Here is an 18103-nt window from a genome sequence, read left to right on the forward strand (position 1 = left end):
GAGTTACTCCAGCATTTTGTGATACCAATACCTTGAATGCTGGGCTCGGAGAGATGGGCCAAATGATCTTCTCGCAGTTGAGTTTCTCAACAAACTAAGACATTAATGGACGTTTGGAAGCACGCAGTTATATTCATATCTTGAAAGAAATGAAATAGGTTGTTCTCTCTTTAAATTATGCTACAGAAAATCTTTTAACACCACCGTTGTTTTACTGATCCCGTCTGCATGCTTGTCTATATATCCAAGTGAATCAAGGTATCTATTTATCGATATCACGACCTGCCTGTCCATTGGACTAGACTGTCACTCAGTTTATCTGACTCGAATCTCCGGTGTAATCTATATGAGTTGTCTGTGTGGAGTATGCATACATTTTCGATTATGACAAAGCAATTCATCATCAGGATATAGTTCTATTTTCCCTTCTCAGTAATCTGCAGTAACCAGTTTCACGATCCGCACGCTTTCTCCGGTCGGAGGGTCACTGGTTTTGAACTAATCATCCGCTCTCGTATCTCATGTTGTCTTTCGAGTCAGAATTCCGCAAGGTCATTGACCGATCAATTGTGTTCCTTTATAAATACACCTCCTGCACATTTCTGTTCCAATTACATAACTCTGGAAGACAATATTTACGTGTCCCTAGAATCGCGGTGTTATTATGGCCAGCCTTATATTTATTGTATAAGAAAATAACTGCAGATGCTGGTACAAATCGATTTATTCACAAAATGCTGGAGTAACTCAGCAGGTCAGGCAGCATCTCGGGAGAGAAGGAATGGGTGACGTTTCGGATCGAGACCCTTCAGACTGATATTTATTGTTCTCGCTGCCCTCTCTTTCTGCCTTCCGGAATCCTGTAAAGGTATTATAGGAATTTCAAATCATAAACATAACCCTTTGCTTCATCTAATCCTGGTGAATTACGTGAAGTTTTGTGGTTTAATTGCAACCCCGGTGTCCCGGACATGATATTTTAGTTTGGGCTGTAATGTTACATTGCCCATGTGACAGCTTGTACCTCCCCTCTGTGAGAGTGTGGGACTCCATCATCATCACGGGAACCAGACATCAACGTCTGTCATCTGACAAAACAACACGATTCTTCATACGAACACATCAAGAAAAGGTACTGTCTTCATTATTTACTGGTTTTGAAACTCCGGTCAAAATCTGGTTACTTATTTTAAAATACGACATGTTTTATATATGACTGTCGCTAAAGCATCCCTCTTGCTCCCAGTGTACAGGGTGGAATCGCAGGTCTCGGTATCGGCAATATCGCAGGACAATATCGCAATATTTGCTGAATCGTTTTGTGTGTGGCGATAGTTTGGTTTCCTGGCATGAAGTACACGAGGTGAGATCTCCAAGGGCGTGGGGCAAAAGTAATTTCATCCCAACAATATCAAGATTCACTGAAAGCCGCTGAAATGTCAGCCGGGTTGATCTACGATTTGTGTCGCTGATGTGCTGTCGTTTCTTCAGTCACTATTTCTTGTGTTTTCTACATGTTTTGGAGCAGGCTCCAATTATCACCGGTTATCTCATGGTCAGCTCCCACTCGCTACTTCCCCTCCCTCCACCCCGATCTGATCCTGTTTATTTCAGTCTCAGTCATACGAGTATCCTCTTTTTTTCATTTCAGAAGCTGCAGTGAAGGGACGGACGCCTCTCCTTTGTTTCATAAGCTCTTGTGCTGTCACCCGTTCCTTGTATGTTCCGCCAAGGTAAAGGGGCAAACGTGACCACAACTTTTTTTTAAAAAAGTGGTTGTGGGGAAAAGCGAAGGCGGAGGGAGGGGCTGGTAACAGGAGCTGGAGAGGGCCCCCGAAGGGTTGGGGGTGGGGGTTGGGCTGGGTATGTGGGCTGGCCTGGAGAGGGAGTAACTGAAGCAGGTCGCTGGGAGATTTCAGAAGCGGAACAAGTCCACCTCAATACACCTATAAGGCCAAGCTCACTCCAGACATTTGAGCACGAAGATCTGGATTTTAGTCCAGGGTAAAACAGAAGGAGGGATGTGCGGTGGGAGGGGTCACATCCAGGGCGCAGTGTTCAAACTGCGGGCGATGGTCACTAAGACCAACAATCTATTTCCCCGAGAAGCATAGGTCAGCCTTGGAGCTCGAGGTTTCTAGGAATAATTGGCCTTGATCTTTAGCTTTAATTAAAATGCCACAGTAAAAGGAGGGGCGTTATTCTCGTTGAGATGCTAATATACATTCTTTCATTGTGATATCAAAGCACTATATGTAATTGATGTTTGTGGGATCTTGCTGTGTGAAAATTGTCTGCTGTCTTTCAAACAGGACAACGATGTCTACGTTTCAACATCTTTTCATTGCCGATGAGGTACTCGGCAACTTTATATTTCAAAGGAATGCCTGTCAACCGGCTCAGGTATATTTTCACTATGATTTTACTGTCCGTGGAGGGAATTAATAGCACGCATGTACATTGCTAGAAACGTGCCCCATACAGGTGAATGGATTCCCAGATGGGATGGGATAAAGGGCTAGGAACTTTCACGTTTTCTTCTCTTCCTGATCGGCCCATGTGGACCATTAGGTTGGTGCGGATCTGCCGAACAGCCAAGCACAACCTGCAAGTTTTAGTCTACACGTATTTGTTACATTTATTAATCACCTCCGCCTCCAAGTCCCACGTGCGTCCGGAACAAGATGGCACGGTTATCATTAAAACGCGTGTCCAATGAAAACTTTGCTGGTTCTCACAAGGCCACCCGAACTTGTGAAATTGACCTGGCATGGCTGTACCTGGTTTCTTCGACCTATCATTGCTCATACATAAGAATCATTACTCCTCTCTATCCAAGTATTATCTCGTTCCCAAGGGCAGCATATCTGGTTAAAAGCCATTTCTTTCAATTTCCCATGTGGAGTGGGACATTGTGCACAGTAGAAACTTCATGGTGCACAATACTATAATTCCACACTGAGAATGATTAGCCTCAGAGCTCTGTGATTCTTTGGACTTTATCTTCTACTGTGCAATGTAATTTGTACAAAAGGATGTGTGGAATCTGGTCAAGGGCAGACTTTGTGCAGAGCTTCAGGTTTCTGTTCTGGTGGATTTCAAGTTGGCTTTCAATCAAGATCTGGATTTTTTATTTGCTTCAGTTTCCTCTCCAGCAATTCTTTGATTATTATTATTGTATAAGTCTAGAATATCAAACCACGAATGAACACACATCTGTTTATTGTTTCTGATTGTTATTCCTTCTTTTCTACCCTCTACATTATTGTTTCATTTTCTTTCTTCCTTAAGCTTACTTAAACCTACTTGTTTTGAGTCATTTATTCAAATCTCTTTCAGCTTAAAACTTTGGTTAATAACAATTCTGTGAGTGGGATCATTATTATTTTACATAAATGTGAGTTGCTGCTGTTAATGGTGGTGGCATCAAGTGGAGTCAGTAACCATACTCATTCAGAACTTTATCACTTGGCATGGTGAAAATCTTATTTTCCTTTTCATTATAAGGGGAATGAGGAAGTAAGCTTATTTGTCTATGAACATCCCACATCTGATCTTATACACTTGGGAAGGCCAACAATGAAACACTGAAGATGCATGTGCTGAGAGTGCTAACATGAGGAACTCCTGCGGTGATGTTCTGAGTCAGTGTGGGCAAATTGGGCTGATGGGACTATTTCCACGCTATATGACTCTATGATTCTAAGATAGATTCCTCCCTATCCATGTCTGAATCAAGGGGGCGAAAAGAGATTGAGAATGAAATCACACCAATGATAAGGTTATTTGTGAATCACTCATTTGATGTCATTATCCTCCATTGTTGACAAAGCTTGGATAGAGGTTACTACCTGGTTAGACCGATCCAGAAAACGAGTCATTGGACAATGTCAGGAAGATGCTGGTCTTATCATTATACAGTAAGGACAGAAATTCCTGAGACTTGTTGAAGGTCATGATAGAATGGAATGCAATTATCTATTACCCCTAATTATAATATATAGTGTTTGGCCAGAAACCAGGTAATCTTTTACCAGAGCCATGACTTTTATGTATTTGATCTTCAGTTTTATCAAAGGACATTACTAAGTTAACTTTTTGAAAGCAGTAACAGCTGTCTTCATCACCCTCAGATACAATGGGAGGTTCTACAAAAAATGCTTTCCTGTTCCCAAAAGGTAACAAAAGGATCTTCATGATTAAACATTCTCCATGAAGTCTGGGGCTTCATGATGCCCCGAGTGGGCTCATGTGATGGGACCTTAACTCTTGAAGAATTATGGTGGGTGATACTCGAATGAGGTGAGACACTAATTATGTTTTCTATCTTTGGTAAAGGATAGATCTTGTCATACACCTGGACAGTTCAAACTGAAACTAATATTTTCAGGTTGAGAGAAACATAGAGGCATAAGTAACTGAAAATACAATCCAAAATATCAAAAACAAAATTAGTTCCTTGAAGCTTAAAAATCCAAGACAGAAAGTATCAAACTAAAGAAGGATCCTGACTTAAAACATTGTCTGTCCATTCCCGCCATGGATGCTACCTGACTTGCTGAGTTCCTACAATACTTTGTGCTTTGCTCAAGAATCCATCTCCCTCTACCTCAAAATAATTCAATGACTCAGCTTCCACCTCCATTGAGCAAAAGAGTTGCAAAGATTCTTGATCTTTTGAAAGAGAATCACCTCCTTGTGTTTTAAATGAGTCAATCCTTGTTTTGACCTCTAGTTCTAAATTCTTCTCCACCCCATCAAGACCCTTATATCTTTCAATCAAATCCCCTTTCACTATTCTAAACTCCAGCAGATACCAGCCTGGCCCATTGAACCTTTCTTCAGAAGACAACCTGCCCATTCCAGGTGGTTATCCAGGAAATGTTTTCAAAAATGCTTTCAACCGATTAACATCTCTCCTTAAATAAGGAGAACAGTTATGTTCAAAGTATGTTGTAGGAAGGAACTGCAGATGCTGATTTAAACCGATGATAGACACAAAATGCTGGAGTAACTAAGCAAGCTGCCTGTCCCACTGAGTTACTCCAGCATTTTGTGTCTATCTTCTGTTCATAATATTTCAGATGTGGACTGACTTCAACGGTTTTCCCGAGATGAACTCTGATTTCAGTTGTATCCAGGCTCCTTGATGCCATATTGCAAACAGTGTGCAAACAGACAACAGTGTTTTTCATTCAAGGAATGGGATTCATCAAGTCTATTACCTCGTTTAATGGACCAATTTGTCCTACGAATGTAATAATTGCTCATATAATTTGTAATTGATTTAATTTATATATTTGATTGTTCATACAAATACACCCCAGGCATCGCCTCACACTATTGCTGTGGTACCTATAACCCACAGAGATATTTGAATTTTTCCAATTCTAGCTCCTTGATTCTACCCAGATTTAACCACTAATGACTTTTGTTGCCATGGGCCTGGCATTCTCATTCAAATCGCCTTTGTATTGTTCTCCTTTGAGAAACTTCTTAAAGCCTGTATATCTGTTAATAGTTTTTGCATTCTGCCCAAATATCCCAGAAAAACCTCCACATCAAGTTTTGTCACAGAGTCATTGAGTCATACAGCCTGGAAACAGGCCCAGTGGCCCAATTTGCCCAAAATAAGTCCCACCTGCCTGCATTTGGCCCATAACCTTCTAAACCTATCCTATCCATGTACCTGTCCAAATGATTTTTAAACATTGTGATAGTACCTGCCTCAAATACCTCCTCTGGCAGCTTTGTTAAAAACTCCTTCAAAATGTCTTGGGAAGTTCTGTGAGGTTGAAGACCTGTTATAATAACACACTATCATTGTTGATTATGCACCCAGATATGTATTATTTAACTTTGTTGCAACAAAGGAAAATTTGAAATCATCTTTATGTTGGCTTTATAAAGTCATGTAAAATAAGGCAGAATTTTTTTTTGCTGTTACACCCACTTTTGTGATCAAATATAGAATTCAAAAGCGCAACACTCTAACATGCCCAACTTTACAGAATTCCTGTTTTAAATACAAAATGTTCCACAGGTTTTCTACTGGAATGTGCGCCTTAAAAATTTAAACAGTGCTTCCAGACAGCTGGAATGGTTTACAAGGCATCACCTTTGTGTAATTTGTGTTTTCTTTTAGTTTTGTTAGATTGAGTTGCAGGATAAAGTATTGTGGAGATTGCATGAAGAATTACCTGGATACCGGTGATATGTTAACCTGGACTCATCAAAACAATATCTTTGGAATAATCTATTGTTTTTCATACTGCTCAAGTAAGCATTCTTGCATCGCCTGTGTTGTAAATGAACAGTGGAAATTCAAAGCATGTTTCATGAAATCTATTGCACACAGGAAACGTGCTTTATCCAGCAACTGTAAAACACCCTAGGTATGAAATGCAGCGTTAATTAGTGAAGGCGATACAATAAATACAAAAAGCATTTGAATTTATGCTGATCTGTCTAAGACATGTTAGTACTGTGAATGGATCATTTTCTATTTCAGCAGTTTGGCATTAACATCCAGCATTACAAGGTCATGCATTTGGCACTGGGCTGTCGGAAAAAAGTTGCTCCAACTTCTGCTTAAGGAAAAAATTATATTTGCCAGACATAGTCAGCAGGTCAGGCAGCATCTGTGGAACAAGAAAAAGTGACAGCAGTTGGCACGATGGCAGGGCGGCACAGTGACGTACAGTGCCAGGGTTCCTGGTTCAATCCTGACAGTATGGAGTTTGTGCATTATCCCTGCGACTGCAAGGTGCTCTGGTTTCCTCCCACATTCCAAAGACATGCGGGTTTGTCGGTTAATTGGCTTCTATAAATTGCCTCTAGTGTGTTGGATGCAAAACTGGGATAACTTAGAAATTATGTCTGGCTGATCGTTGGCTGGGGTAGGCACAGTGGGCCAAAGTGTCAGTGTCCTCAACAGGAAGTTACTAGGTAAGGGAGCAGAAATAAATTGAGTTGATAAAGAAGGAATTCAGGAACCTGAGCAATAACATGCTAAAACAATGGGAATATCAAGGTAGCCTTGTTTGTACATATTGGAAAAGAGATAGAAATGTAAAAACGTTGGCCCTCAGGTTCATATTAGATTTTTTATTGCACATTTTCATTGACATTCTTTTTGTAGAAGGGTGAGCAGAAATAATTGTAGAATTCTAAATGTGGCCTTACCAACACTTTGAACATACTATAAACATTCTTATGGGTGGGGGCATCACTATTAACTTAACTCAATTGTATCAGTCACAGTGGCTACTAAAGAAGTCAAAACTGCTAGTGACTCACAAGTGACACCTCAACTGCATGGGCCGTATTTCACCACACAAAGCTTAGATCGCATGATTAGTATGCCATCCACCACTCAAAACATTTATTTCCTCCACTACCCTGTGCACAGCTGCAGTGTGTTCTACGTAGCATATCGACTCCAGGTATCTGCACCGGCTTTTGCAACAACACACCAAGCTAGTAACCTTTACTATAAAGAATGCCAAGGGCTTCAGGCACATGGGAACTCCATGGCTGCGTTTGTTTCCAAGACACACAACATCTTGAACTGAAAATATTTTGCTGTTCCATTATCACTGCTAGCCCCAACTTCTAGAACTCGCTCTATAACAACATTGAACACAGGGACTGCAGCGATTCAAGAAGGCATGTCATCATCACCTTCTGAAGAACAATTAAGATGGCCAATAATCCAATGAGGCCCAAATTCTGAAAATTGAATATACAGAAAAAGAAATAAAAGCTGACCAATTTGCTCTCATCTTTATATTCTTTTCCTGAAGATTGGAGACTCAATTTAACTGGTACTATCATTGTTTTCTCCAGCTGGGAATTTGGGGGCTAATAATGGAACATCCAATTGACAAGAGTCTGACCTAAGTGGGTGGAGAAAAGGAAAGTTGGTTTTCTGGCCTTTTCAATACAGACCAACCAAATCATTGTTTGGTGCACATGCCTCAATCCCACAATTTGCTGTATTTTAGCACATTGGCAATTACACTCAGAGGAGTGTGGTTCACTTGCGAAAAGGAAAGTTAACACTGGTAAAATTGGAAATATTTACTGAGATTGGGATTAATAAGAGCCTAGTCATTAAATTGGAATGAGTGCAGAGAAGATTTACGAGGGTATTGTTAGGACCCGAGGGTCTCAGCCATAGGGAGAGTTAGGCAACTAGGACTTTATTCCTTGGAGTGTAGGAGGCTAAAGGGTGATCTTATGGAGGTGTGTAAAATCATGAGGGGAATTGAGAGGGTGAATACACAGAATCTTTTACCCAGGCTAGGGGAATCAAGAACTAGAAGACATAGGTTTAAACTGAGAGAGGAAATATTTAATAGGAACCTGAGGGACAACTTTTTCACTCAGAAGGTGGTGGATACATGGAATGAGCTGTCAGAGGAGGTTGTTCAGGCAGGTACAATAACAACATTTAAAAGACACTTGGACAGGTATATGGATAGGAAAGGTTTAGAGGAATATGGACCAAATGCGGGCAAATGGGACAGGCTTCGATGGGGCAACTTCAATGGCATGGACAAGTTGGGCTGACGTGCCCGTTTCCTTGCTGTATAACTGTATGATTATGACTCTATTTGCATTATCTGGGTAATAATGGAATTTATACACAAACAGGAGTTTTGTATAAGATAGAACACAAAATATTATAAAATGTTTCATCCATCTTAAAAGAAGACTCTTACTATTTTGAAACACAGTTTGTTACCTGCCTACTCATTAAGTGCAACAGATTCTAGTTTTAGACTGCCTTTCTATTGATTTATCAGTGATTGCCAAAAACTGGAAAGATTTAATAGGAATCTGAGGGGTAACTTTTTCACACAAAGGGTGGTGGGTGTATGGAACGAGCTGCCAGAGGAATTAGTTGAGGCAAGGCCTATTGCAATTTTTAAGAAACAATTAGACAGGTACATGGATAGGACCGGTTTAGAGGGATTTGGGCCAAACGCAGGCAGGTGGGATTAGTGTGGATGGGACCGCTGTGTGGGCAAGTTGGGCCGAAGGGCCTGTTTTCATGCTGTATGACTCTATCACTATAATTGGCCAAACTCATAACCAAGCTGATTTGGTTTAAGAAATCACATTTTACAGGGATTCAGTGGATATTGTGCATATAGTATATATATGGATTTTTAATGTGCAAAATAGACTTTCAAAAATCACGCAAGATAGTGATAGCGAGGAGGTAATTGCATAGAGTGATTGCAGGTAGAAAACAGGCAATAGGAGGCCAATGGAAGATGTTACATTGTCAGAATGTTGGTAATAATATCCTCCAGGGACCAGTCCAGAACTTGTTTTCCACTTAAAAATGATTTGAACATTGGCACAAGGGAAATCATATTGACGTTTGCCTAATTAAGGGCATGGCAAACTGTAAGGAAGATTGGAGATCCTAGACAGATTAGCAGCAGAGGCAATTAGATAGCAAATGTAATTCAACACAGAGAAACGTGAATTCACATATGAAGTGTAAGGTAGTATACACAAAAATACTATTTCTTAAGTATTGAAGGAGCAGAGTTAAAGATGGCAGCCCAGCCCAGGAAAACTAAATAAAAGTTCAAGGTTCACAATCACCCAGTGAGAATCATACCAACAATGACAGGTCAATCATCAAAGACAATCAACATAGATGTATCAAAGTCTTCTTTGTGATTTATTGAAATGGCAGAGGGAATATCGAAACCTGCTGATTAGAGGGAAGTAGAGCAAAGAGTTTGGTGGGCTGTCATGGGTTTGGGAAAAGTACGGTGATATTCCTGCCTTTCCTATTTCATCTGTTAATAATTCTGCATTCTTCTATCATTTTATTCAATGAAAACAAAAACGACCGACTAACTTTTCAAGTCTTTCTTCATAAATTGCACTGTGTCTAGAGCCTCAATGTTACCAGGGCCTCTATTTAACCACAAAAAAAAACATTGAAAGCAAACAATCAGTTGTAGCAAGCAATTAGAAAGGCAAATATTATGTGGGCAAAATACAAAGTGCTGGAGAAACTCAACAGGTCAGGCAGCATTTGTGGAGGGAATGGACAGATAATATCTTTAGACACAACTAATATTCTTCAGATAGTAACAGGTGTATTAAAAGAGGATTTGAGAACAAAAACTACAGGCACTTTTGCAATTAAAAATGGTTTTTGCGATGCCACAGCTAGAATAATATGTATCGGTCCGGTTATTCTACTGAAGGAAGGATATAGTGATGATGTGGGGAAAACAATAAAGGGTCATTAGATTTATTCTTGAGATTGTGGGAAGTAGTCATTGGATTGTTCTAAAAGGAGTGATTTGGAGACTGGGTCCATGCGCTCAAGTATTTGGAAAAATTAGGGTTGATCTCAATGAAAAATTCAAAATTCTTGCAGAGATTGACAAGTTAAATACATTTCCCTTGGGTGTGATATTGAGACTCAGGAGTTAAATATCTCAAACCAACAAGTCAGCTATTTAAACGTGAAATGATAGAAAGGAAAACTCAGAGAGTGGTGAATCTTTGGAATTCTCTGCCTAAGAGAGATGTGGAGGCTCAATCTCTGAGTGTGTTCAAAAGAGAGATGAAAACATGGGTCTATGTTAAGAGAATCAAGGTTAGTGTAGGAAAGTCGTGTGGAAATAGATCAGACATAATCTTATTGAATAGAGGAGTGAGCACAAGGGGCAAATAACGTACGCCTACTATTTCTTATGAATATCCCTATGCAATTGTAGTATTCCAGGTTTAGCCAGACTGGTGGGGGCATGAGAAGCTATGATGCAGTACCTATTATGGTGGACATGATCAGTGCAGAGGGTATTATGTCTGAAGTGTTGTCATTTGACTTCACAGCAAGTGACCTGCTGAATCTCTGATCTATGTCAGTTCAGAACTGTTTAGTAGTAAATGGTGCCACAGGATGATCGTTTTACATTGAGACAAGTGGTTGATGTAAAGACTGGAAAATAGTTCACTTGCTTTATGTTCTGTAGTTGGCTCAGGAAAGAGGGCGGCACAGTGGCACAGTGGTAGAGTTGTTGGCTTACAGCACCAGAGATCCGGGTGCAATCCTGACCATGGGTGATGTCTGTATGGAGTTTGTATGTCCTTCCTGTGACCGCATGGGTTTTCTCCAGGTGCTCCAGTTTCCTCCCACATTCCAAAGATGTGCAAGTTCTGTAAATTGTCCTGAATGTGTAGGATAGAACTAGTGTATGGGTGATGCTGGTTGGCACAGACTCTGTGGGACGAAGGGCCCGTTTCCACACTGTATCTCTAAACTAAACTAAATAGATTTATCCCAACCCTTCCTTACCTTGCTGAAAACAAGAATAAAATACAAAAATAGTTACATTGCGAAATTTAAAGAAAGCACGTTACGTAGAATTACACAAAATTGTGTCATTGGGGGAATCCTCAATAGTTCTTTCCATATAAATGAGCTGATCAGAAGGTCTCGTGTTCAATTGGTAGTACTTGCTGTTAGCTGACTTTGGCCTCTGCCAGTATGATTGCATCAGTTGGCTTCACTGCCCTTGGTTATGAAGGGCAAGTGTGACTCCTGCTGGAAAGTGTGAATATCAGTTAGGCCTTGCTGTGATCTCCCTCCCTGTGGTGTAAGCTGTCAATACTCACACAGAAAATGAACTGATATATAACTGTAAATTATTCTATTCTCATTAAATGGACAGGGAGAAACTGAAGAAAATGTAAAAGAGAATAGAATAACGGAAGAAGATTAGCAGTGTTACATTTACGAAAGATTGAATGGGCTAACTGTTAGCAGCCTTCAAAATATCAAGTGTGTTTGATAAGGCAGATGTAGAGATATTTTTATTTGAAAGTGCGGCCAGAACTAGGGACTTTCCATATGAGACAATCATCCCTGGCTAGAGCAGTAGTGCCAGAGGATAGAAGGACTGCTAATGTGTCCATCTAAAAGCCTCTTAAACGCCACTATCATCTCTGAGCCACATCACCCTGGCACCCACCACTCTCTGGATGAAAAAACTTGCCCCACACATCTCCTTTAAACTTTCCCACTCTCACCTCAAAGCTATGCCCTGTAGTCTTTCATATTTTTACCCATCGGAAAAAGATTTTAACTATGCTATAGATAACTTTCACAATTTTACAATCTTCTATCAGGTCACCCCTTAGCCTCTGACACTCCTCAGAAAACAATCCAAGTTTGTCCAACCCCTCCCTACAGTTAATACCCTCTAATTGAGACAACATCCTGTAAAACTCTCCAAAGCCTCCCCATCCTTTCTGCAATAGGGTAACAGAAAAGCACACAATGCTCCAAATGCAGCCTAAACAAAGCTGCAACATGATTTCCTGACTCTTATACTCAATATCCCGACCGATGTAGACAAGCCTATCATAAGCCTTCTATACCACTCTATCTACTTGTGTTGCTACTTTCACGAAGCTATGGACTTGGACCCTGTTCTCTACTTGAGTTCTTTCCTGCTTTCTTTATATTCCTCAAAGGTCCTGGCCTTTGAGGAATACTTCATCTTCCTAAATCTATCATACCCTCCCTTTTTCTTTTTTGTCCAAATTTACAACTTCGCTCATCACTCAAGGTTCCATTATCTTGCCCTCTTTGTCCCTCCTCTACACTGGAACATACCAGCTTTAACTCTGTTCAGCTGGTCTTTAAACAACTCCCACATAAATATGCAGTGAATGGATGGGCGTGATTTCGTTGAAAGGTACAGCATGGAAAAAGGCCCTTTGAGGCACCGAGTCCATGCAGATCATCGATCACCACACTAGTTTTATATGGTCCTATTTTCTCATCCAATCCCTACACACTAGGGGCAACTTACAAAGGCCAATTAAGCTACAGACCTGCACATCTTTGGATACATGAGGAAACCGAGCACTCAGAGGAAACCCATGCGGTCACAGGAAGAATATACAAATTCCATGCAGACAACACCCGAGGTCAGGATCGAACCTGGGTCTCTGGCATTATGAGACAGCAGCTCTCCCAGATGCACCACCATGAGTAATTATGAAGGATTATTTGCAGGCAGAATAAATTTGTTTAATTTGACATCACGCTTGGCAAAGACATCATTAGCTGATGGTCTCTTCCTGCACTGTATTTCTCCATGTTCTAATATGGTACTAATGCTTAAAAACTGAGTCCAAAATTGGCTGAGGCACGAAATACAGGTTACATCTGTGAATGACTGACAAGTGTTTTTGTGATCAGAGGATTGTTACTCATGGAATTCCACAAAGCTCAATATTCAGTGTCATTATATATTGGGTGCAGGAGATAGGTTGAAGAGGTTTGAAGAAAATACAAAAAACTGTCCATCTGTCAGAGAGGACAATTATTTTCTATGTAGGGAGGATATAAATAGTCTGGTCGGCTGGTTATAATCGAGGCAAATGGAATTTAATCCAGATAAGTGTGAGGTATTGCATTTGGGAAGGTGCAACATACAATAAGAGTTAAAGCAAACCAAGTAACAGGGGTTATTTTTAAAGGATTGTGGTTGAAATAGACAGAAGCAGTCCGAGATTTGCATTGAACCTTGGTTAGACCACACCAGGAATACTGTACATGTTATGGATTTCAGACTATAAAAAGGAAACAGAGGCATAGGAAGATGCAAAAATGATTAACAAGAATGAAACCAGAACTGTGGATATATTTACCAGGAAATTGCTGAACAAGCTGGAACTGCATTCAGAAAAGCAAAATTGGAAATGGGCTAAATGCTGATAGAGGTCGTCAAAATCCTGAATGGGTTTGATATGACTAACTGAGAAAACGGCCTGAAATTTGCTCAGAGGCTCTTACTGGCATGCACTACCCAGATATCCAATTGCCTCCAAGGCAAGACAACACAGAAATCTGGCCATGCATCTGTCAGGGAGGATGATTACTTTCCATGTAGGGAGGAGATAAATGGTCTGGTCAGCTGGTCATAAAAGAGGGAAATGGAATTTAATCCAGATAGGTGTGAGGTATTGCAATTGGGAAGGTGCAACATACAATAAGTGGGAGGACACAGAGACGCGTGGAGGTATAGTGATGTTCAGGAGTACAAATCAGATGATCACTGAGAAAATCTATAGATCAGAAGGAAAAGTAGAATCTCACAAATCTTTATACAGTTCATACCATAGTCTTTGAGGTGTCGCAGCGGTAGAGTTGCTGCCTTACAGCGAAAGCAGCGCTGGAGACTCAGGTTCGATCCTGACTACGGGTGCCGTCTGTGTGGGTTTTCTCCGAGATCTTCGGTTTCCTCCCACACTCCAAAGACGTACAGGTTTGTAGGTTAATTGACTGGGTAAATGTAAAAATTGTCCCTAGTGTGTGTAGGATAGTGTTAGTGTGCGGGGATCGCTGGGCGGCGCGGACTCGGTGGGCCGAAGGGCCTGTTTCCGTGCTGTATCTCTAAATCTAAATCTAGAAAGTGCTGTAAATGTGAGGGTTGATTTATTTGAAAAAAGATTAACTCACAATTACTTCAAACATTAGTCTTTTGAATAGACACCCAATCCACCACCACCTGCATAATGTGGCTGCAGGGTGCGGCACCGACAACAGGCTTAGAGCAGTTACTCGCGTCGGGCATGACTACAGTGTTCTCCAAATCCTTGACATCTGAGATTCAAAGGCGAGGGTAGCAGGCACGTGGAACACCACTAGCTGAAATGTCTTCTCTTAGTCAAACCCCTTTTTGACATGGGAATAAACTGCACTCTCCTGATCATCGCTGTGTCTCGGTCCAGTAAATCATTACGTGGCAACACTGAGAGAGCATCATCCCCAGATTCACTACAGCCATTGGGTCCTTCTGTCCATTTTGTCCATACTGACCACGTTGGCACAATGGCTATTCCCATTTGTCTGCCTTTGGCCCATACCCTCTAAACCCTTCCTGTCCATATATCTGTCCAAATGCCAGTTAAAGAGGAAAATGGACAATGTTTCAGGTCAGGACTTCAGTCAGTTTCTTCAGCCAATGTTTCTTCACACGTCATCTGTCCATTTCCCACCACAGATGATACCTTACCCATTGAATTCCTCCAGCAAGTGTTATCTTCTTGCTCAAGATTCCACCATCTGCAGTCTCTATAATTAAATATTTGTGAGTCAAAATGCATTTCCTCTAATCACTGCTCAAATTGAAAATATTCCATGATCAAATTGCTGATTAAATTAGGTCAGTTATTACTTTGTAGTTTAGTAGTTATCAAGTCTATTTACATTTTTTGAAAACGTTTTGAGTTGTGAAACTATGTTTATTTTTGCACTTTTCACGTGGATGTTTCCGAGCTTTTCCTTGAGGTGCTGGCTCAGGCTGAGGCAGATATGTGGGTACTAACTCCCTTGCAGTTCCATGGTATTACTCTTTGAATGGGCTCTGTGAATAGTGAGCTATACCAGTCCAGGAATCAAGGCTTAAATATAGAAAGTGGATCACTAGCTATGAAATCAATGCCAACAGAATACAAGGAGAGAAAATATTTTCAACAACAATCAATTCACAATATTGCAGAATGGGCATGCAATGGTCAAACTATGAGCTGTTATCAGGCAACTGAACCATCCTATCAACAACTAGAGAGCAGTTCTGAGATACTATCTATCTCACAGGAGACCCTCATACTATCTTTATTTGGAGTTTACAGGACTTTATCTTGCACTAAACATTATTTCCTTTATCATGTATCTGTACACTGCGGATGGCTCAATTGTAATGATGTATTGTCTTTACGCTAACTGGTTAGCACACAACAAAAGCTTTTCACTGTACCTCGGTACATGTGACAATACACTAAACAAAATTAAATTAACTTTACAGTAATTCAATGTGACATGGTGCATCTGGGTTGGTAGAATATAATAGTTATAGATAATATGAATTTAAATAAGGTAGAGAAGCAAACAGAACGCTTTGCATTTAGAAATCACTGAAAGTAGAGATACGGGTTAACAAGGTCATATAAAAGCAAACCAAGCAGCAGGGGTCACTTTTAAAGGATTGTGGTTGAAATAGACAGAAGCATTCTTAGATTTGTATTGAACCTTGGTTAGACCACACCAAGAATAAAGCACAAGTTATGGATCACAGAGTATAAAAAGGAAACAGAGGCATTGGAATATGTAAAAGTGATTCACAAGAATGAAACCAGAACTGTGGATATATTTACCAGGAAGTTGCTGATCAAGCTGGAACTGCATTTAGAAAAGCGAAATTAGAAATGAGTTAAGAGCCGATAGAGGTCTTCAAAATCCTGAAAGGTTTGATATGACAAACTGAGAAAACAGCCTGAAATTTGCTCAGTGATTCTTACCGGCATGCACTACCCAGACACCAATTGCCTCTCAGGCACATCTAGGAAGAAAAGTGTTACATGTCAGCCTTCTGAAGTTGATCAACAAGATAATGTGGTGGCAGGTCCTTGCACAATATAATTGTCTTATGTGGGCAGATCGGATTAAATCCTACTCAAGAAAGATCTGAGAAATGTTTTGATAAACGGCAAGGTCATAAGTCATGCCCAGTTTTGTCAGCTATCAGAGCTGTTGAGTTTTTCTAATGCCTCTGTATGATCCTACCACAAAGAATCTTCAAAACTTTAATGTAATTAAGATTATGAATAATGCAAAATTGACTTTTATCACCTAACTAGACGGGTGTGGACCCGTCCAAATCTTTCCTGCGGGCATGGCAACCCCCATTGCGTGCAAACCTCTCCTGTGGCCCGGCAACCCTCCCCAACTGACGATCCGTGGACCCGTTGCCGACTGGGGAGTGTCCCCGGGGCCGTGGGCGGGCGAGGGGGGAGAGGAAAGGGGAGAGTGAGGCACTCACCTCGGACCTGGGTGGCCATCCCGTCGGCCAGGGCGAGCCGTGGAACCGTTGGGTGGAAACCTCCTGCAGCTCAGCGGCGACGACCATCTTGTTTGACCCTCTGCCGTCACGCTGCACCATGGGAGGAAGGTCAGGCACGGGGCAAGCCTGGACGGGCGCCGGTCCTCCCAGCGGGGAAGCGCATCTATTAAAGTTTATTAAGTTAATTGTTTTTAAAATGTAACAAAACTTGATCAATCGGGACCGCAGGGGAATGGTGAGTAGGGTGGGCCTAAAATTGTTATGCTGTCGTATACCATTTTGGCTGTCTTTCGGGAACAAATCTATCCACAAACCCATAAATATACAAGATAATAATATATAGATGACCATTAAAATATACAAATAATTTGAAAACAGTGCAGCAAACTCTGAAAATTGAGCAAGTATAATATCCGTTCCTCTTACTTTCCTTCCTCCCAGCCAAAATCTCTGCATTGAGATGCATGGTGTTAAGCTTTCAATGCCAGGATTAACCTGGCACAGATTCCATAAACATATATCTCAGTTTAAATAATAGAAAATTCCAATCACTTTGTGCACCTCCATTTAGCGTAAAGACTCCCAGGGCAAAGTGCAGTGTCAGATTTACCAGCATTGCCTGTCGCCATGTGTGGGAAATACATGTTCGGATGCACATGGCCCAAAGTCATAAATTCACTAGCTTCAATGAGTACTAGTGCCAAGAGTTCACTATGAGCCAGCTGCAAAAGCCAGCAGATTCTGAGCCTGTGTTTCTATAATTAGGATAAGTTAAATCCAGCATTCATAAAATAAAGTCACTAATAAAGCCAAAAGCGAATTCAGGAAGAAACCTATTTGGTCATAGACTCGGTTGAATGTGGAAGTGCCACAACATGATGCAGCATAGGCCAATAGTTCAGATGCATATAAATAAAAGCTTGACAAGTGTGATGAGGAGAGAGGTATATGGATAGGGTGAGAGGAGGCTTGCAAGGAGTATGAACTCTGGACTGGTCAATGGGGTTGAATAACCTCTTGTTGTTATAGACTCAATATGAATTAAAAATTACTAATGTCAATGTTCTCAATTACCAATTTTCAATCGATGCATGTGCTCCAGAAATCAAGATCCATTCAAGAGTGGATAACCATTATTTTGTTGTATTCTTTTAATGTCAAGAATGGTGTCTATTGAGCTTCCAGTTTCCGAGGAGCAAGGG

The 18103-nt window shown here is 40.8% G+C and overlaps 1 long non-coding RNA gene across 1 annotated transcript; it reads left to right on the forward strand.

Moving 5' to 3' along the window:
- Positions 1-2356: 2356 nt before the first annotated feature.
- LOC144608456 (uncharacterized) lies at positions 2357-6404 on the forward strand. The gene is made up of 3 exons (XR_013549201.1): positions 2357-2403; positions 4179-4302; positions 6146-6404. It is a non-coding gene; the product is annotated as an uncharacterized LOC144608456 (long non-coding RNA).
- Positions 6405-18103: the final 11699 nt, after the last annotated feature.

This window comes from Rhinoraja longicauda, chromosome 31 (genome assembly GCF_053455715.1).
Source record: "Rhinoraja longicauda isolate Sanriku21f chromosome 31, sRhiLon1.1, whole genome shotgun sequence".
NCBI classification, from domain to species: domain Eukaryota; kingdom Metazoa; phylum Chordata; class Chondrichthyes; order Rajiformes; family Arhynchobatidae; genus Rhinoraja; species Rhinoraja longicauda.